A 22,142-nucleotide genomic window follows, 5' to 3' on the forward strand; every position below is an offset into this window, starting at 1 on the left:
GTCTTTGTCGATAGCATTGACCCGTTCAATGTTGTGGTAAGTTTCTCCACCCAGCTTCCTTCTTCTCTCGATCGCCGGAATGGTCTGGCGACTGTATATAGAGTTGCTACCATCGTCGTGAATAATAACTTCCTGGTGATTCCATTCGAACTTTACTGCCTGATGTAGCATTGATGCTACGGCCCCAGCAGCATGAATCCATGGCCATCCCAGCAGCAAGTTGTAAGACACTGGTACATCTATTACCTGGAAATCTACCTCGAACCAGGTTGGTCCCATCTGTAGGCATAGACTAATCTCACCAATAGTGGACCTCTGAGAACCATCGAAGGCTTTCACATTGATTGCTCCATCCTTTATCTCATGCATCCCTTTACCCAGCTTCTTGAGTGTTACCAGCGGACAAATGTTAAGACTGGAACCTCTATCGATCAAGATTCTAGTGATGAAATAATTTTCGCACTGCATGGTAATATGCAGTGCTTTGTTGTGCCCCAGCCCTTTAGGTGGCATCTCGTCCTCATAAAAGGTGATCTTATGGCTTTCCAGCACTTGTCTTACCATATTAGCTACTTCTCCGCTAGTGATGTTATTTGGTATGTACGCTTCATTTAGAACCTTTAACAAAGCGTTCTTGTGCGTCTCAGAACTTTGTAGCAAAGAGAGAATGGATATTTGTGCTGGTGTCTTGTTTAACTAGTCGATGACCGAATATTCCTTGGCATGTATTTTCCTCCAAAGGTCGTCCGGACCTATATCAATAAGGGGCGGCCGATTGGAGGCCTGCTTGCTTGATTCAGCTAGATGTTCAGGGGTATAGACTCTACCAGTTCTTATCATACCCTGTGTTGCGACTGTTTCTTCAATCCTGACCTTGACTTTCCTTCTCGCCTCGGCTGTATAGTCCCATGCTACAAAATTTGTATAGAATGGTGGCATGGTTGACATCGCCACTGGGACCGGCGCAGCTATCCTTACTTCTTATGGAACATGTGCCTTGGGTGGCAAGACTGCAACCTCAAATAGTGCGGGTGCATTTGTTGGAGACACGAATTTAACCTCAATTGGTACTGATGTCTTTATGGATGGCACTGATTCAAACTCAAGAGGTATAGACATATTCACCTCAGCGTCCTCAGATAGTTGGATCTGGACTATTGAGAGTAATTGTTGGTTTCTTTGGGTCATCACCTTCTGCGATCAACCCGATTGATCCTTCGGCATCCAAGTCATCTTCTATTTCAATCATATGGATACCTCTACCCTTATGGTCTGGTAGAGGGTTGTTGCAGACGTTTTGAGCGGACTCCTTTGCCACAATGATCTTGTTATCAATCAAGGACTGTATCTTGTCTTTCAAGGAGCGACATTCATCGATGGTGTGCCCTTTCATGCCGGAGTGGTATGCACAGGATTTGTTTGGGTTAACCCACTGAGAAGGGTTCTCAAAGGTTGAAGAAGGGATGTGGGTGACATAACCAGCAGCTTTGAGCCTCTCATACAGCTGGTCGATGGGTTCAGTGATGGCTATATATTGTTTTGGAGGTCTACGATCAAAATTAGGTCGGGGTCTAGCGAAATTTTGGCGTGTATGGGGTGATTGATAATGGGATGGTTGAGCATTATAGGTTTGGTAGACACGAGCGGGTTAGGAGTATCTGGGTGAAGTAGGTTGATATGTAGGAGGTGGAGATGACTGATAAGTTGGTGGCGGAGCTTGGTACGAGGGTGATGGTGCTTGGTAATTTGGGGTTGGCTGGTATGTGGGTCGAGGTGTTGGGTAAGCTTGGTATTTGAGGGGAGACTTGGTCCTTTGTGCAACCATTACGACCCCTACGTCCCTTTTCTTGGACACACCGCCGGACTGTAAAGCCTTGTTCGTAGCTTGCAAGGCTTCGAAATTAATAACCATACCACTTTTAATACCTTTTTCAATTCTTTTGCCTAATTTGATAATATCGGAGAACTTGTGGTTCTCAATCATCATTAGCCGTTCATAGTACTGCGGGTCCTGAGCCCGAAAAAAGAACTTATTCATTTGCTCCTCTTCTAAGGCACGTTTGACCTTAGCAGTTTCGGATATCCAGTGAGTAGCATACTCGCGAAATGTCTCTTTGGGATTCTTTTTCAAATCCTGGATATAGAACACGTTTGGTGCATTCTCTGTATTAAACCTGAATCTGTCCATAAAGTCAGATGCCATGCCTACCCATCTTGACCACTTCTTGGGATCTTGGCTGATGTACCAAGATAATGCATCTCCTTTCAGACTCCTCATGAACAGCTTCATGCGGATCCTTTCATCCTTCCCTACTCCAACCAACTTGTCATAATATGTCCTCAGATGGACCCTTGGATCACCCGTACCATCAAGCATTTTGAACTTAGGAGGTTTGTACCCCTCAGAAAGTTCGACATCAGGCTATATGCAAAGGTCTTCATAGTCCATCCCCTCGATTCCTTTGCTTCCCTCAACACCCTAAATCCGGCTGGTCAATTTCTTAAGTTCCTCGGCCAAGTTCCTGATAAGCAGGTCCTTTTCATCAGACTCAGGTGTGCCTGAGATAGGTTGGGTGGAGTGTGGCGTGTATGGGTGTGGAAATGATTGTTTGTGGAGTTTTGAGGTTCTAGGATGAGTAGTGGAGTGTTGTTTGAGGTATGGCAGGTGTTACATTAGTTCTTTGGTGGAGTAGCGGGATGGTTAGGCACGAGATGATTCTGCTATTTTGGGATATTTTGAGGAGGTGTAGGGTTTTGAGCGTTAGAGAATTTGATATCTGGGGTGTTGAGGGAAAATGATAGGTTTTCCAGATTTCGAGCCTGATCGAGCTCTTCCTAGAATTTCAACAGTTTCTGTTCAAGTTGTGACACATTCTCGTTAGGAACCCGAATACCCTAGCCATCAATGGCCTCTACCTGTTCAGTTGTGTTCTCCTTCATGATGTTGCTTAAATCTTCCATTTTGCCTTTGTTCTTGCCTTTAATGGGACTAAGAGGAGGAGTGGGTGGAGGACCCCAGGATCTTGTGAAATAAGATGACGATGCCAGAGTGCACGAACTAACCTTTGGGGAGGGGGAATAATAAAACAAAAAATAAAAACAAAAGGTAATCAAGTCAGTGAGGGTTATAAAAAGTATTGCAATATTTAAACACATAGTGCGGGAATGTAAAGTGTGTCCTAATTTGGAAACCTCTTTATGCCCGAGGTAGACCTAGTGACAAATAGACTTGGAGAACTTTGAATGCCAATAAATGCTTCATTTTATAATATAAAAATAGACGAATCCCAAAACAACACTAAATAAGCAAGAAATAAAAGTCACTAATGGCCATTGGCCTTATTACATTTGGAAAGCGAGTAACCCTAATCTATTTGGCCTCAGAAGGATCTTCCTCAGGTTGAATGCTCTCATTGATCAAATCCTCCAGTTCGCTTAGGTTCACCAGTAAAAATGCCTTTTCTAGGTGTTCTCTTTCGTTTCCCTTAGTGTTCTGACAGTCGGTGACTCTTTTCCTCACTTTTCCTTCCAATTCCAGCAGACTGTATTCCAAATATTCCAACTTTTCGCTAGCTTTGGCGGCCCTCTCTTTCCACTCATTGATTTGGTCATTCGATGGAAGACTCATCCACCAGTCTAGCAAGAGTGGGGGCGTGCTAACCATACCAAAACTGGGGACCTCGTGCCTCATTTTCTGCAAAACAAAAAGGTTAGATCCTACCCCCACTGGACTCGACTATTTATACATTTATGATCAGCACATCGACATTTAGTTCTCTAAATAAATGCACAGAACGTGATGATGTCCGTTTGGGTTTAGGGAAACCCAATGGACTTTTGGACAAGGCTATCTTAAAGGATCATTATGTGGACAACATAACTGACCCGACTAGGTTTGACTATGATGCATGCACAATTTAAACAGAGTAAGGTTTCTATAGGGTTTTAGACCGGTACCCTTGAGTGGACAACTCAAGGGGGAAGGCACAGAACTGTCGACTGCACCGCTGATCGACTAGTTTTAATGCAAATAAGCCTTTCCGAATTTAGGGGGTAATGATATAGGAATGGCGCAACCACTCATCAATCATTGCTATAGTATTTGTTTGGCACGAGTGGAGTTTGATGTTGAGCACGATTATGCAATAATTAAAAGAATGTTGACATGTATTTGCACGTTAAGAAAGTGATAAATATAACAGTTTTATAATTTAAAGCAGTTATAAAGGAAGGAAGCAAGAAAGATATGTCAGTTTTGCTTTTGAAGAAGAAATTAAACGCTTAAAGAAATTAAACAAATAATTGCACATAGGGAGGGTACAAATTCACAAAACGGTATGAAATGGTAAAAGACTAGATTCCTCAGCAGAGTCGCCATGCTGTCGCGCCCCTTTTTTCCTTCACGGAATCGGGTTTATGATATTTTGGTTGGGACAACTCTTTCCTTTTGGGAAAGGGGGTTTGCATTTTGAAGAGTCGCCACCTAACGATTTAAGGTGCGTTATGGTACCTATAGGGTTCATTTATAACTACGTTTGGTAATCAGAGACAGGGTAAGGGCTTGCAATTATCCCAAGGCAAAGGTGTTAGGCACCCCTCAGGATCCACTAGTGTGGTTCCCGGCCAAACAGTTTTTGTGAATTTGTACAACAAATAAACAAGTATGACTCAAATAGTAGGGGATTTAAGTTTAAGGACACAAATGTTTGAAAAAAAATTAATGAAAAGTAAGAGTTTAAAAGAATTACAATCTAAGCACATTTGTGAATGTAAAGGGGGTGTCCTAGGTTTATTTATAATATGGATCACATCAAAGCAATACCCGGTGTAGACGTGTGATTTTTGACCCTCCCCGGGAATTTTCACATTTTTAGCGTGAATATTTAAATTGGGTCTAATATAGCTAATTTTGACTATTTTAACTTTATTTCGTCACAAAAGGAAAGTTACAAAATATATATATAAATTTTAGTTTATGCATTTCTCATAAACTTGAAAAATACAAAAATGGTACTTTATATTTTTTATCTTCATATAATTTCGAAAATTACAAAAAAAAATAGTTTCGTTAACGTTTTATAGTCATTTTAATCTTTAGAAAAAAAACAATACTTTATATTTTATCTTTATATAAAAAAACAAAATTACAAAAATAGTTTTATTAATGTTTTGTAGCTATTTTAATCTTGAAAAAATATTAAAAAATAGTTTTGTTTTAAATGTCAGTCTTATTTTGGTAGTTATTTTACTTACATAGGATTAATTGAACAACGTCGTATCCTTATTCTCGGGTCTGGGCAAAAGAATAATATTTGGGTTCAAACTACCCGTTTTTAGGCCTAATTTTCGGACCTAGCCCACAACAATCCAAACCCACCACACATGGGGGACACGCATGGAGAACATGAACAGAACACAATGTGATGGGGCTCACATTTGGAGACATTTGTCTCTCACGCTTGTACACGTGAGACCCATCACATACTTTTATATACACGGACAAGGCTAGAAGCTAGGGGAGGAAAAAACGAAAATTTTAAAAAAAATTTGAAGAAGGCAATGTTCACCTTCTTCTTCATCTTTGGAACTAAAGAAAAAACGAAAAAAAAAACGAAAAGGCTAGCCCATTGCCTCCTCCTCTTTCACGTCCAAACGACCACCAGTTTTCCGTCGCGTCGACCACCCCGTCGAGCAGCAGTTGTTGCAGCTGCTTCACGTCCTTCCCCCATCGTCTTCCCCACCTCCAAACCTCTCCGTAACAACCAGCAAACGACCCCTTTTGTCGCCGGAAAAACCAGTAGCTCGCCTTCTTCCTCCATTGAAACCAGCTCCATCCTCACGTCCGGCGACCACATCCAGCCTCCCCGTCGCCTCCTCACGCCCAGTAACAAACCAGTAACACCATACCAGGCGACCATCCAGGCGCCACCCTCACGTCCAAACGACTGCCTGCAATGTCCAGCCATGAACGACCCTCCCTCATCACCATGACTGACCAGAAAACACACACACGCATAAGCTGAAACATAACTGAAAATGTTCAAAAATAGCCCAGGAGTTCTGTCCGGGGTGAGGTCCGTTCGAGTTCGTCGTTGGCCAGTCGTTGTTCGTGGTTCCGGTCAGGTTCGAGTTCCCGTTGCATCCACGATTTTGGTTTTGCTCGTGTAGCAGTGGAACACTTTGAGAAATCAAAACACCTACTTCAGGTGCATTCTCACCCCTTTTGTTTCCTTTTTCTAGAGCTTTCTCATGTGTTGTCTAAATTCGTTTACATAGTATGTTTTAATCGTTGTTTGCAACTGATTTGGATTTTTCTTTTTAGATCCAGTAGACTAAAAGAAGAATTAGAACAATAAGAAATCTTTAATGTTTCTCCTTATAGTGTTGGCTTGTCAATTGTAGTATTCTGTTATGATATTTAGATATGTATTTGTTTAGTTTTGTTGAATGATATCTATGTCTATTTAATGGATTGTTTAATTCCATATTTTGTCGTCTGTCGTTTGTGTTCATCATCGTGGTATGCTTCTTTGTAGGTTAAGTAATGTAGAAGAACGCCTTGAACTCTCGTAGTTGCTTTATGCACGTAGTTAAGCCATCATCGTGATTATTGGTACAGTTCCCGTGATATGGTTACAATGCCTAAAAATTCGGGGGGGTGCATTTCATGTAACCCAACTACAATGACTTTGGAATAATAAAATCCTTTAGAAATCAAAGTGTGCCATTGTTTGAATTTTCCATGGCCCATCGCAAAAATAGAAAATGCAGTCGTGATAAGATTATCCTTTTAAAAAAATAATGAGACGAGCCTCGCCAAATAAAACGCACAGATTGCGGGACCCTCACAAAAATGTACGTGTTAATTACTTAGAACTCGGGATAGGCCGCTTAGCGAACTCCACGGCCTTACCCAAAATAATAATACGCTAATCGCTTTAGGCGCGCATTTTAATAAATCTTACCTTCTTAAGCTCGGGTACACATTTATGTGACCCAAATCCAAATCTCAACGGAGTCGAAATGTGGCTCTAATCACGGGTACATTGATTGTGACGTGGTCTGAGATGCATGTCCACGACGTTGCAAATTCATTTTAAAAGTAAGAATGAGATGAGCCTCGCCGAATATAAATACAAAATTGTGGGGCCCTCAGTAAATATTTGCTTTAAAATTACTTAGACTTCGGGATGGACCGTTTAGCAAAAATTCCACGGCCCTACCCAAAGTAGATGATACGCTAGTCGCTTTAGGCGCGCCTTTAATAATTTAATTTTCTTAAACTCGGGTGCACATTTATGTGACCCAAAACCAAATCTCAACGGAGTCAAAGTATGTCGACGACCACGGGTACATTGATTGTGACGCGGTTCGAGATACATTTTCACAACGTTGCAATTCCCTGTAAAAAATAATAATAATAATTATGAAAGCGGTAAAAAGTTAAAATTTGCACATAAGTTCATATTTGTATAAAATCAGATAATCAAGCCGAATATGACAGTTGAGCGACCGTTGCTAGAACCACGGAACTCGAGAATGCCTAACACCTTCTCCCGGGTTAACAGAATTCCTTATCCGGATTTCTGATACGCAGACTGTAATATGGAGTCATTCTCTTCCTCGATTCGGGATTAAATTGGTGACTTGGGACACCCTAAAATCTCCCAAGTGGCGACTCTGAAATAATTAAACAAATCCCGTTTCGATTGTCCTTTAATTGGAAAAACTCCTTCACCCCTTGCGGGGGCGGAAAAAGGAGGTGTGACACCCGGTATGACACTCCTCAAAAAGGGGCTACACGTGGTATTAACACACCGGTCATCATATCCATATCTACCCTTTCCCACCCCGTGAAGGAAATTAAAGCGAGGGTTGGTCTTGACCCCTATTGCATGCTGTTATCCATCCCTTCCTATTAGTCCCAGAGGAATTTAGGACTCCTATCCTATAAGAAGGAGGGTTCTAGGCAGACCCTCAGGTTTAAAAGCAAAATACTAAGGCGACATACAAAACAAGTAGGACTGTATTTAGAGGGAAAACACAGAAAACAGATAGAAGGCTCACATATACCTCCATAAGTAATGCACATATACAACACGACTCATACACAGATAAGGTCCACATTTGAACTCAGAATTCTAAAGCATGGTACCTAAGTGATAGCAGTAGAACCAGATTTATTACATGACTTAGAAAAGAAGTCCGAATTAGGCTTGCCTACTGAGCCTACTGATTTAAGCACGTTGACAGTTAAACACTACTCACAAAGACGGTTTTGGTTTTATTTAAGTTTACTACCTAAGGCTTGCCTAGGTGTAACATAATATGCAGCAGTTACCAAGATTATTGAAAATAGTTAAAAATTTATTTTTACCTAAAACATGTTGTTCTAAATGTTGCAAAAACATGCAGAGATTGTGACCAATTTCACTCAAACACGAGACTGTTTTATGTCCTTTTTCATGCATTATTGGTTTAACTAGGTGTGACTGAGTGAGCTCCTAAAGCCCGTATTTAACGTGCACATATGAAAATTGCAGAATGATTGCAGAATATACAGAATCCCTAGAGCATGGTTTCTAAGTGCAGGAGCAACAATTTCATATTAATGCTGTTATTTAGCCTAAAACAGGATTTCTAAGTGATAAAGTGATGCCAAATAAGATGCTGAAATAGTAAACCTAAGAACATGGTATCTAATGCATGACATGCTTTGAATGGGTTGATAATGCACATATAGGAAATGTAAACCTAAAACATATGGTTTCTACCCATTGATGTTTATAGCATACATAACTACCCTCCCTTTTTCACTAGCCAGCCCCAATACTGGTTTAGAGCAGGTTATTACAGACTGACATTGAAATGAATTACATAAGTAGAAATGAAAAATAAGAAGTTACACTATAGAAATCTTGATTAGGACTTCCTCCCTGAGTTATGTAATAAATCACCTCAAGTGCCAAGACTGTTTCATAGCCCTTATCATATCTGTGTGTGTCAGAGTTCTCTATCGACCTCAAGGGATCCCGGGCAGTGTTCACACCCAGATTTCACAGCTAAGACAGAGTAAGTGCAGTGTGAAAGGCCAACTTTTGTGCGTCCAAATTCAGAGGTAGCTCAAGGGTCTCAAGGCAACGCTCACACAAAAGGGGCAGAACTTAGTGGTCTAAGAGTAAGGTGAGAGTGCTTAGCATAGTGTTGAAAAAAACTTAGTAAAAAAATGCTGAAGTAGAACTTTCAGGAGTGAAAAGGTTTTCAGGAATAGACATAGTTTAAAAAATGCTAAGAGTGAAAGCAGTTTTGGAAGCAACTCTGAGAAAACACACAATCACAAAAAAGACAACTTAGAGTGCTCAGATTCAGAGCCATTTATTACTTGATTCTGAGTGAAGACAAACAACTTTACAGACAAGGATCAAGGGGTTGGGGACATAGAGAGCTCAAATCAGAAACACATAAACATGGATGAGAAGAGAATCATATAGACCAACAAGTACAAAGAACAAGTAGGAGCTGATGGGCCTCCAGAACACAAACTACTACTTCAAAGTGTTAACAAGGGAATCATGCTCGAACTTAGAATAGTAATAGGCAATAAGACATAGAGACAGGGTATGGGAGTAGTCATGCTGAGGACATGGGTCTATTACACATGATTAGTCATGATACTTAGTATTAATCAAGTACATTAGGAGTCTATGATACTAACATGGCATACTAGTTAAGAGAAATAAATAAGAACTCAAGTAGACATGCTGGCCGAGTATCAAACAAGACAAGTGATACCCATACATGCTGAGTAGACACTTGAACAAGAAAGGGCAAAACTTAAGCATGCTGCATAAAGCAGTAAACAAGAAGAGCAATTAAATACATAAGCCATTAAATTAGTGCAGAATGAGACATGGATTAACAGACATGGAGCACATAGAGTTGAGTTTCAGAATTGAACTATGAACATATCAGTTAAGGAAGCGAAATGCAGAAAGTAAAGCAAGTAGAGTTCCACAGTCAAGTAGCAGAGAGAGAGAGAAGAGAGAATTTTATGTGTGTATGTTTTTTGAATTAATTGTTCGTGTTTTTGGAAGTGAGAATAGAGGAGAGTATATATAGTAGTTGAGAGTAGAGTAAAGTAATGTAAAGAATCAATCATTTAGTAATTAGGGAAAATTACATAATCAATCATGCACAAAATCAGCAAGGTTCTCTCCTAGTAAAGGGGTGACTAGTTAACGATAAAGAGCAGGGCATATAATTAAGGGAAGAAAATTAAATACTTAAGTCCGGGGTGGGTAATTAAGGGTAAATGAACAAAAATTCAATTAAGGGAACAATCAATAAGAATGAGCAAGTGCCACAGTTAATCGTAAACAAGGCAAGAAATAATCAAAGGTCGTAGAAATAGGAAAATAATCGAAAATCAGTATATAGGTATTACCATAGCAAATCAGTGAATATGGATTCAAAATAATACTGATTTAGGGGAAATGATATAGGTATTCCATGAATAAGCAACTAAGCCAAGTATAAACGGAAAGAATCAAATCTGAAACCCTAATAGAGGCATACTAGGGTAAAATCACGAGATATTCTAATTAACGAAGAAGTAATCATGTAAATCAAAGCATAGAACATTGGCATGTATCAAATAACACGGACAAGTGTAGAATCCGAACAAAGTGTCAAAAATTGGGGTTTTTAGCATAGGCTAGTTAGGGTTAAGGAAGAACTCAACAAAATCAATCAAAACACATAGACGCAGGGGACTAAACACTTAAAACCAGAAAGCGTTTTGAAGAAAAGGATTTTCAGAAACCTTAGTTTAGAAAAGAGCGACTAAAATCGAAATAGTTAGTTAAAACAAGAGATTTCTAAAGGAAAACGCTTAATAATATTCGAATCACCTTAAATCTATAAAGATCTGAGAAGAATCGAACTGTAGCGAACTAGGGTTTTCGGAAAATAGTAGAGATGGAGAAAATCGGTTAAAAACTCATGGATTCAAATGAAAAACAAGAGGAAATCCTTTCTTACAAACGAAAATGGCTGGAGATAGGCCAGTGAACGAGTTTCAAACCGGAACAGATTGGCTTTCCTTGAGATCTTCTCAAGGACTCATGCAGTCGAAGAGCCATGAAGTATAGGAGACTAGAAGTGGTCGGAGACGGCACGAGAACACCATAGGAAGAAGGTTCTCACTGGTAATGGTGATTAGGGTTAGGGTGAGTTGAGAGAGAATTTGGGAGAGGAGGAATTCAGAGGCGGTGCAAATGAGAGAATGAGGGTAGGGTTTAGGGGGTCGTTTGATTAAAAAGGGAAAGGGCTAACGTGGACCGTTGATCTGGGAGATCACCGGTCAAGATTAAATGGGGGTTTGGGTATGGGTTAATAGGGTGTGGGTCGGGTTTTTTAATTGTAAAATTGGGCTGGAAATTGGGGCCCGATTTGGCTATAATTTAAATAGCCAGTTTTCCCCTATTTAATTTATAAAAAATAGTAGATAATTTTTGAAAAATAATTTAAATTCTAAAATGATTTATAATACATGATTAGTAATTTAAAAATACAGGATCCAATTTTATGCATATAAAATATAATTAAATCTTAAAAGGGCTAATATTGCAATTATGTGCAATTTAGCTTTAAAAATACTAAATATAATTATAAAAATATATAAAAATTACATTAGCCATATTTTGACATAAATATAGAAATACAATAGATGAATTATCAAAACAATAATTTTAAAAATAATTATTGGGGATTTTATAGATAAAAAGGGAGAAAATAAATCAATTTAAAACCTTAAAATTATGGAAAAAATAATAAAAACCTTGGGCATGCTTATATATGCATATATATACTATTTTGAAGGTATTTTGCATATTGAAAATATATAGGGGAAAATTGGATATCAACAAAAGTGGCTTGTGGTAAGAGTACCACAAGTTAGTTGAGTTGAATTCTTTGTAATTAAGTCATTATAAAGTGGCTTGTAATAGATTTTTACAAGTTAGTGAAGTTGAAAGCCTACAGGTGTAGGTTGTGGTTTTTGGTCCCCTTGTGTGGGATTTTTCCATGTAAAAATCTCTTGTCTCATTTACTTACAGTTTATTAGCATTCTCAGCAGAATCTCGTAGAGGACCAGGTACTCTACTGTTTGGTGGACTGATACAAATTAACAATTGGTATTAGAGTGGGTTCCTCCTATCAGGCTAACACCTAGGAAGGATCTTTATGGCTGCTCTACCAAATTTTGAAGAAGGTCAATCTACATACCGACCACCTAGGTTCAATGGGCAATACTATGGGTGGTGGAAAACAAGAATGTATGATTTTATCATGGCTGAGGATTCTGAGTTATGAGATATCATATATGATGGTCCTTATGTTCCAACAAAGGTACTGGAAGAAATTCCATTTTCAATGACAAAAACCAGTAAAGAATACACTGACGCAGACAGGAAAGCTGTGGAGAAGAATTTTCGTGTCAAGAAGATTCTGGTGTGTGGAATAGGACCTGAAGAATATAATAGAATTTCTGCTTGCTACACTGCTAATGAGATATGGGAAGCTTTGCAAACATCTCACGAGGGAACTACCCAAGTAAAACAATCTAAGATCGATATGCTCACTACCGAGTATGAAATCTTCAGGATGAAGGATGATGAATCTATTCAAGATATGCACACAAGATTCACTTCCATCATAAATGAGTTACACTCACTTGGCGAAACCATTCCTAGAAACAAGCTAGTGAGGAAAATCCTTAGTATTCTGCCTAGCCCATGGGAAAGCAAAGTGAATGCTATTACTGAATCAAAGGACTTGCAGGAGCTGACCACAGAAGAGCTTATTGAAAATCTGAAGACCTACGAGATGAAGAGGAAGATAGACAATGAAAGAAGAGAACCAAAGAAAGAAAAAAACCCGGTACTCAAAGCTGATAGCAATGACTCAAGTGATGAAGATGTTGACATGACTTACTTAACCAAAAGGTTTCAGAAGACGGTCAGAAGAAATGGAGAAATGCTAAAAGGAAGCTCTAGAAAACCAAAAACAACTTTGAAAAGGCATCTAAGAGGAACATGGTTCCTTTCAAGGACTTCAAAAGAAAAAGGTCTGATGACAATGTGATGAAACAGGCTCTTGCAGCATGGGGAGATCCTCTGGTGAATCATAAGATGAAACTGATGCTGGTGATAGCTCTATGATGTCAGTGGAAGGCGATGAAAATGAATTTGACTCAACTTTTACTTTGATGGCCAAATCAGATAATGATGAAGATGATGACAACAAGGAGGTAAATTTCAGGGATGTTTAGAGAAATTTGAAATCCTACTCTCCTAAGAAACTCATGTCGTTAGCTAGTGTATTGATTGATGCTTATCATAGTCTTGTGGATGATAGGGATTCCTTGTCCGTAGAACTAGGAGACGCTGAACAAACTAGAGATGACTTAGTGATGGTAGTTATTGACCGTAAGGAAACCATTGAAAAATTCAAAGATGAAAGAAATGATTTCCTGTGAGTAATTGCAAACCTAAGGGAAATAATAGAGAGACCATGGACTAAGTCAAAATCTAAAAATTTTGGAAAAGGACTCGAGATAGCTAGTGTGTTATACCCCATTTTAACACGAGTCAAATTAGAGTATAACATTGGTAAATCCAAGGTTTAATTAATTTTAAGAGTCGCCACCTAATTATTTTCACGGTGAATTAGGACACCAATTTTAACTAAATAATATTTAAAGTTAGCTCTGTTCTATGGTCTACTTAACCTTTAAGACTATGAGTAAAGGTTCTAATTAATCTTATAGAAAAGGTTATTAAAGCACCCCATATAATCCGTTAAAAATGATTAACCGGCCAAACTTAGGTTAATTCATTATAAGAAGAAAATTTAATATTTGTATACATAGTTGGAAAATAACACGTGAATATTTTTTATACACTAAAATATTACTAATTGAGTAAAACTTGAGTTTGATATGCCAACAAACGCTACAAAGGCCATTTTTCCGAAAACCTCAATTAGACTTGAACATTGTAAGAAAGAAGCAAGCTTTTTATGGACAAATGCTGACAAAAAACACTAAGTATTTCCAAAATTGATGGGGGCAAATATTTTAGAACTAAATAAATAAATAAAGCCATTATCTCAAATTGTTGATTTTAAAAGCCCTTAAGACTCATGTAAATAAAATCGGCGATTTATTATTAACTAGAGTAAATGACACTAATCAAAATAAGATTTAGCTACCAAATCTAATATAAAACATTCCCAAATAAATCTACAATCATAAAAAAATTAAACAAATGATAAGAGGAAAAGAAAAATGAAAGACGCCATAGGCGTCCCCAAGCGTTTCGCTTGTTTTCTTGCTATCCGGGACATTCTAAGGGGATGCCATGTGATGACTCCATGCTCGGGTAGTGTTGAGTCTCGAGTGAGACTCTATTTTTTGCTCCAAGTGTATATGCAAAAGGAAAGAAGAAGAAAATTAGAGGCGAAAATTCAATACAAGAATGAAGCACGCAAGACAAAAGTACAACTATTTTCTTCACTCTGCAATAGACAAGAAACCGAAGAACAATAGCAAATCATATACGAACATTTTTCAAACTGGAGCAATATTTTAACAAATCTTTTTAAAGAGCAATGTTCCAACAAACATGAGGTGTTTCTTACTTCTACAAAAGCTTTTAAATTAGCACATATAAGATACCAACGCCTAATAGCAAAAATATAGGTGCATACTAGTATTTCATTATTAAATAAGACATGTATTTTTAACAAAAATAATTGAAATCCTAGAAGCATGATGTACGAAGGAAAAAGGCTTAGCAATAGAATAAATTGTTATCTAAATTTGTCTTAGTATCATGACAAAAATACCTATATTCAATAAAGAAGGTTGAAAAACACATCAAGTTCAGGTTTAATTCTCATCAAATAATTGAGTCAAAATTTAGTCTTACAGCATGATTTCTAAATGACTAAAAGATCTCATATATCACTCATATAGACATGATTCTTAAAGAAAAGCTTAAAGGTTACAACTCTTTTATACAGTACCTACATAGGTAACATGACAACTAAATGTATAACCGTAAGCTCTAAATCAATGTTAGTTCCAACAGAATATCTATATTTGTTACAATACTTCAAGTAAACATTCAACATGATATAGATTTGATTCCTTTGAATATCTACTTAAAGATGGTGATTCATATAGGCATGCTATATAACAGAAAAGAGACTCAAGTCATGATTCTGTTAGAAGAATAACTCCTTTTTTAAAAAATCTAGGCTAAGTGACCGAACCATTCAGGCAAAATATGCAGATAGCTAAATTCAAATCTGTACATGTGAATACATAACAACTGATGTATTATTTCATTTTAAATTTTATTCTATTTAGCCAAAATAACAACTTCTACAAACATACGAGCTCTATCTCATAACTCTATACAACATAGCTCGTAACAGACTCTTTATGTGAAGATTAATCTCGAATCATAATCACAAACCAACTATAGCACTATTTCAGATAGAAATAAAGTCTACCTCTAATCAGAAAAGAAAAACAGAAAGGAATAGCTTAACCGTTACTGACCTTTTTGCGGGCAGTGAACTAGGGTAAGCCGCTATCGGATTCTAACCTCGAACTTGCTGTACACGGGTAGTCGTCAAATACCAGAACGAACAGAAACAAACGCCACTATTATAGGTAAACGCCGACAGAGAAAGAGATTAAAAGAGAGAGAGAGAGAGAGAGAGAGAGAGAGAGAGAGAGAGAGCTGAGCCTTTTAAGAGTGTTTATTTTAGGGATAAATCGAGTAACACCAGTAGATTTGTAGGAGTTAGCAATGGCGGCTAAAAATCGGAGCTTTGGGGCGGCTCCAGCCTCAAATTTTGGGGTCAAAGGGGCAGCTAAGAGCTTAAGGTTAAAGAAGGGGGCTGAAGCTTGTGGGTTTAAAAAGAGGTGCAACGGCTCCAAAAGCTCTGCCCCAATATATTCCAAATACTAGTATTTATAGGTGAAGAAGTAGGGTTTGGGTCTTTTTTGAGGGAATTCAAAATCGGACTTGAATCTTGATAAAAATGGTCGCTTGAATCCGAACGTTGGAGGCAAGACAGAGAATCGTCCTCTGAGATGGTTTTGATTTCTTTTCTTAAAATGGTGAAGTCAATGTTGCTTTTTTGAAAGATGATCCACGCTTTGAAGCAAAAAAGAAAAAAGGGTGTGGGGGAAGCCATGAGAGAGGAAGGCAAGTCTGAAAATTTCAGACGCTTTGGTCAATAAAGTAGGATAGGAATAGATGGCAGCTTTTCTGTTGGAATTGAAGCAAATATTTCAATATGATTAAAGAGATTTTGGAATTCAAATCAGAGATATTTCTAATGGGCTAATATATTTTGGGCTGATTTAATATAGTTTTGGGCTATGCTCAGTTGGCTAAAGAACTGAAGCTTTACAAAATGAAATAATTGTTTGGATTGGAATTTCTCTCATAAACTTCTTTGGGCTTCTAATTAATATTACAAAGTTTTGCTAATGATATATATACTAACAAAACATTGTCTTACATTTAATAACTATAGAATTTAAAAGTAAAGTGACGACAAACTTGTTTAAATAAAAAAGTTGTGATAAAATATAGTAGTGATGTCAATGATGAATATAATTTTAATGATAATTCTAGCAATTCTAATAATTAGTGATAATGATAATAATAAATATACTTATCATACTGGTTAGCCGTAGTCATAATAATATATATAGTAATACTAGTACTAATTCCAATGATGGTAGTAGTAGTGGTAGTATTAATAATACTAGTAATAGTGATATTAAGTAAATAATAATAATAATAATAATAATAATAATAATAATAATAATAATAATAATAATTAGGTCTAGTTTATGCTAAAAATGATAAAATAATTATTCTTACATTATTAGTGATATTAGAAGCTTAAAAAAATAGTTTGGAAAAAATGAGGGACAAAATTGGATGTCAACACAATGTAGAACACATTAGGCTTGAAAATGAGTTGAAAGCTGTAAGAACTAGGATGTGTGCTGAAATTGAGAAAAACAAGAACCTCCAGACTGATCTGGAAAGAGTAAAAAATGAACTTGAAAAGTTCCTAAAGTGGACATGACCCTCAGAAGCTACCACAACCATATACATTAATAATGGTGGAAACAGGCAGGAAATAGGGTTCCAAAGGGAGAAAACTCCCTACAACCCTCACAGCAAGTACGTCACTATTTCTGATAACTGGCCCTGTACCCATTGTGGGAACAATGGGCACTTCAAAGAAAATTGTCAGGCCAGGGTTCAATCTGTTCAGAAAAATAAAGTGTTTGCTGAAGATATGACTAGAAAAGAGGGACTAGGTTCCACTCACAAAAAAACGACATTACCTACATGGACTAAGAGAGCTCTTATTCATCCTCTTTCCTACTACAAGGTGTCACACCTCCTTTTTCGCCCGCGCCGCCCGCAAAGGGGTGCAGAAGGGAGTTTTTTCCAATTAAAGGACAATCGAAACGAGATTTATTTATTTGTTTCAGAGTCGCCACTTGGGAGATTTATGGTGTCCCAAGTCACCGGTGAATCCCGAATTCGAGGAAAAGAATGACTCTGTTTAACAGTCTGCGCACCAGAAATCCGGATAAGGAATTCTGTTAACCCGGGAGAAGGTATTAGGCATTCCCGAGTTTCGTGGTTCTAGCACGGTCGCTCAACTGTCATATTCGGCTTGATTATCTGATATAATACATGTTGAACATATGTGCGAATTTTAACTTTTAACCGCTTTTATCATTATTATTATTTTTATCGAGAATTGCAACATCGTGAAAATATATCTCGAACCACGTCACAGTCAATATACCCGTGGTCGTCGACACATTTCGACTCCGTTGAGATTTGGATTTGGGTCACATAAATGTGCACCCGAGTTTAGGAAAATAACATTATTAAATACGCGCCTAAAGACTAACACGTTGTTATTATTTTGGGTAGGGCCGTGAAATTTGCTAAAACGACGCGTCCCGAAATCTAAGTATTTTAAAACAAATAATTATTGAGGGCCCCGCAATTTTGTATTTATTTTGGCGAAGCACACCTCATTTATTTTAAGGATATCCTAAAGTGACTACATTTCTATTAAATTTGTCTCTAAAATAAAAGAGAAAAAATCTTAATTAATTACATGCTTTAAAAAAGCGTAACATATTAAATGCTAGACTAAGACAAATGTTAACGGAAAGGAATATTACTAAAATTGAAATTATAAATAAAATACGGAATCGACAAATAATATATTCAAAAGAAACTAATTATCCTATAACTAGATTAAACTCGCATTGTTAGATGACTTGAACCGTTGGAATTAATTATTTACAACTATTTGAAACTAGAATCAATCTTAATTACTAATGCATATTCGAAAGTTTATTAAATTTAAACATTAACTCGTCTTGTTTGAACTCAAATCATGCCATAATGCCTAATTCACGAAATTAATTTAAATTCATGCTTTAACTAAATTTAGCTACATATTCACGATTAACCTAATGTTGACAATATTAAAACCTTCATAGCTAGTGAACTTAATCAGTTTTGCCAAGCCGATTCACTAAAGACCAACTTATGTTATTTTCCTCTTATTCCAATTATTAAATAGTTTGACAGTAATGAGCATGCTTAAATATATACTACCTAATAATCAAGTTAAAGCAAAGTATTATTTAATAAATCACTACAAGATGCCTAGTTATGCAAAGCGACAGAAATTTACAGAATAATAATACATGAAATAGCCTAAATACAATTAGTAAAAGAAAACAAAGAAAAAGCTAAATTTAAACTTCAAAATTCCATTCTTCATATGTATTCATGCTTTCACATTTCAGCTTACAATATGCCAAAGTTACAGTTGTGTACCTGGTATTGCCAATACAAGAAGAAGAAAGTCAGCAAAGTAGCATGTAACACAGCAACAACAACAATAACCAGCAACAACCAGCAAACGGAACACCCAGTGACAGATTTGAAAACCAAAATAAAAATCCAGCAATAACCAGTAAAGCAGTAGCAAATAACCAACCAAACTCAAGGAACAAACCACATGAAAATCCAGAAACACCAACAATAATCAACGGGCAAAAACAAAATAAACCCTTTTTTTAGATTGAAAGACCAGTTAATGTTTAACCCTTAATTCTCTCTTAATGTTCAGAAAATTCTTTCTTTTAAACTCTCTTCAAATTCGAATCCTCAAAAATCTTTCAATATTTCCGAATTCTCCCTCTTAATATTTAGCCAATCCCCCCTTTTATTTGTGTCCAGCTCTCCCTTTATAGCCAAATCCTCCAGCATTTAAATTAAATCCTACTAACACATATCTTTTTCTTATTTAATTCCATTATTGCCCCACTACCGCATGCTTTGTCCCCCACTATATTAAACAATGTATTAATTCCCTACCATTATGTCTTGTCCTCCACTACGTATTATTTAAATATTATTTAATACTTAGTGGACAGAGCACTCATTAAGTATTTTTAAGACTCCTTTAAAATTCCGAAAATGCCCTTGAAAATACTGCAATTTACCATTCTACCCCTGAAAATACTGCAATTTACCATTCTACCCCCATCAGCTATAACCAATTCACCTAATCAATCTAACCAAAATACATCAGCTATAACCAATTTCTAAACAAATTTCGTCAACAAATTTAGGCTAGAAACTCAATATTTTTGACTGAACAATATTTTTAACAACAAACATACTTTCAGATTCAATAACAGTAACAAATTGAACATAACAAACAAGTAGAATCAAATCACTAAACTTAATAATCAATTGAACTTTAAATTAAATCTAACAACATGATTAAACTAAACACTTCTATATTAAAACTAAACAAGAACATAAAACAAACTGAAGAAATAATCAAGAAATGATAACAACGAACAAGAAAAGAATCAAACATATACTGATTTCAAATCCGAGAATATCAAACAAAATACGGACAGAAATGAAACTTAAACCAACTAACCGGAAATTACCAACGACGAACTCGAACAGAAATGGAAAACTCGAACCAAGACTACCAACGACCTAACAGATGTCGACTTCAACGACAACCCACCTTCTCTTTTAACCTCGACGAACTCAGAACGACAAACGACGACCTCGATGGATTGAACCTGAAGAAACGACGAGACAGCAGGTTGTTTGGACGTGAGGCAATGTGTATGTGTGTTGAGCAGCAGCAGCCATGGCGGGCTGGCTGGAGCTGCGACTGGACGAAGCAGAAGCCGATGGGGTTCGTTTGGACGTGAGCTGAGGGAGACGACGAAGGCAGCCATGGGAGCTTGAGGTGGAGGGGTCGTTTAGGAGATGGTTCGTTTGGGACCTATGGGGACGGGGTGTTATTTGTTGATGGCTGGATGTAGCAGACGAAGCAGCAGCCGTGGGAGCTTGAGGTGGAGGGACGTTGATGAAAAAGATGAAGGAGCAGCAAGGGTGGTCGATGGACTGTTTTTCCGCGACTGGAGGGGTGTTGTTCGTCGTGGGGATGGAGATGACGACGTGAAGGGGAAGGGGCAGCCATGGGAGGGAGCTTGGTTTGGAGATAGAGAAGAAGAAGAGAGGGGGGGGGGTTAGTTTTTTTTTAGGTTAGGGTTTTCAAAAAATGAAAAATGAAAAAATGGAAGTAGGGGGGTTGGGATTTGTTTGGGTTATGGGGCGGACTGGGTCGGGTCAACCCGGTGGGGGTTATTTGGTTTGGGCCATGGTTGATTTAAATTAAAATGTGGCCAAATCCGATTTTCTTCTTCTTTTATTGCTTCTTTCTTTTTTTTTCTTTTTTTTTTCTTAAACTAAAACTAAATTCTAAAAATCCTAAATTATCATATAGAACTAAATTAATTTATAAAAGTGCAAATTAACTCTCAATAACAATTAACACACAATTAAATAGCAATTACGATAAAAATCACACAATTTGGACATTAAATGCTAAAAATGCAACGTACAATATTTTTATGATTTTTTGTTCTTGTAAAAACAAACTTAATTGCTCCTAATTGTAGAATTAAATCCTAAATACAAATGCGACATATGTTTTTATTTTTTATTAATTTAATAAATAAACATGCACGAACAAATACAAATAATTATAAAAAAATGCCACGAAAATTCTCAAAATTGCACATAACGAAAAATTATTTTATTTTGAATTTTTGGGAGTAATTCTCATATAGGGCAAAAATCACGTGCTTACACAAGGAACCCAAACTTGCTTGGGTTCCTAAAACTAACTCCTGACTTTCTTGTGCAGGGAACGATGAAAGGAAGCGGTCAACAATAGTTCATGGATAGTGGGTGTGAACACCATGGACTTTCTTTCACTAAAATCCCTACAAGGAGGGAGTGTATCCTTTGGCAATGGGAAAAAGGGATACATTTTTGGAGTTGAAAAAGTTGGAAAGTCACTCACTCATTCCATTGAAAATGTGTACTATGTCAATTGCCTTAAGTACAGTCTTTTGAGTGTCTCTCAGATCTGCGATAAGGGAAACAAGGTGGAATTCTTGTCCAAGATATGTACAATTACTGATCTGGTAACTGGTGAAGTGGTACTTGTGGCCAAGAGATACAAGAATATCTATGTTGCTGATTTTGAGTCCTTACAAAGTGGTGATCTGAGTTGTCTAAAAGCAGTTGATGATGATGTTGAACTGTGGCACAGAAGACTGGGGCACACAAGCTTTTCTCTTTTGAACAAAATAATTTAGAAGGACCTGATCCATGGTCTGGCCATGTCAAAATTCAAGGTGCAAAATATTTGTGATGCATGTACTAAGGAAAAACATGTGAAGTCCTCTTTTAAGTCTAAAAGGGATGTGAGCACTTCAAAGTCACTAGAGCTTTTGCATATGGACCTGTGTGGTCCCATGAGAGTGCAAAGTAGAGGAGGAAAAAGATACATCTTTATGATAGTGGATGACTACTCCAGATTCACATAGACTCTATTTTTTAGAACTAAAGATGAAACCTTTGAAGTATTTCTGGCCTTTGTGAAGAAAATTCAGGTGAGAA

General features: G+C 37.2%; 1 long non-coding RNA gene across 1 annotated transcript; it reads right to left on the reverse strand.

The window, feature by feature from the left end:
- Positions 1–14,200: 14,200 nt before the first annotated feature.
- Positions 14,201–16,371, reverse strand: LOC107799953 (uncharacterized). The gene is made up of 2 exons (XR_001651255.2): positions 15,629–16,371; positions 14,201–14,466 (listed from the first exon to the last, which is right to left on the reverse strand). It is a non-coding gene; the product is annotated as an uncharacterized LOC107799953 (long non-coding RNA).
- Between the last annotated feature and the right edge of the window lie 5,771 nt (positions 16,372–22,142).

Source organism: Nicotiana tabacum, chromosome 20, assembly GCF_000715075.1.
Source record: "Nicotiana tabacum cultivar K326 chromosome 20, ASM71507v2, whole genome shotgun sequence".
Lineage (NCBI taxonomy): Eukaryota > Viridiplantae > Streptophyta > Magnoliopsida > Solanales > Solanaceae > Nicotiana > Nicotiana tabacum.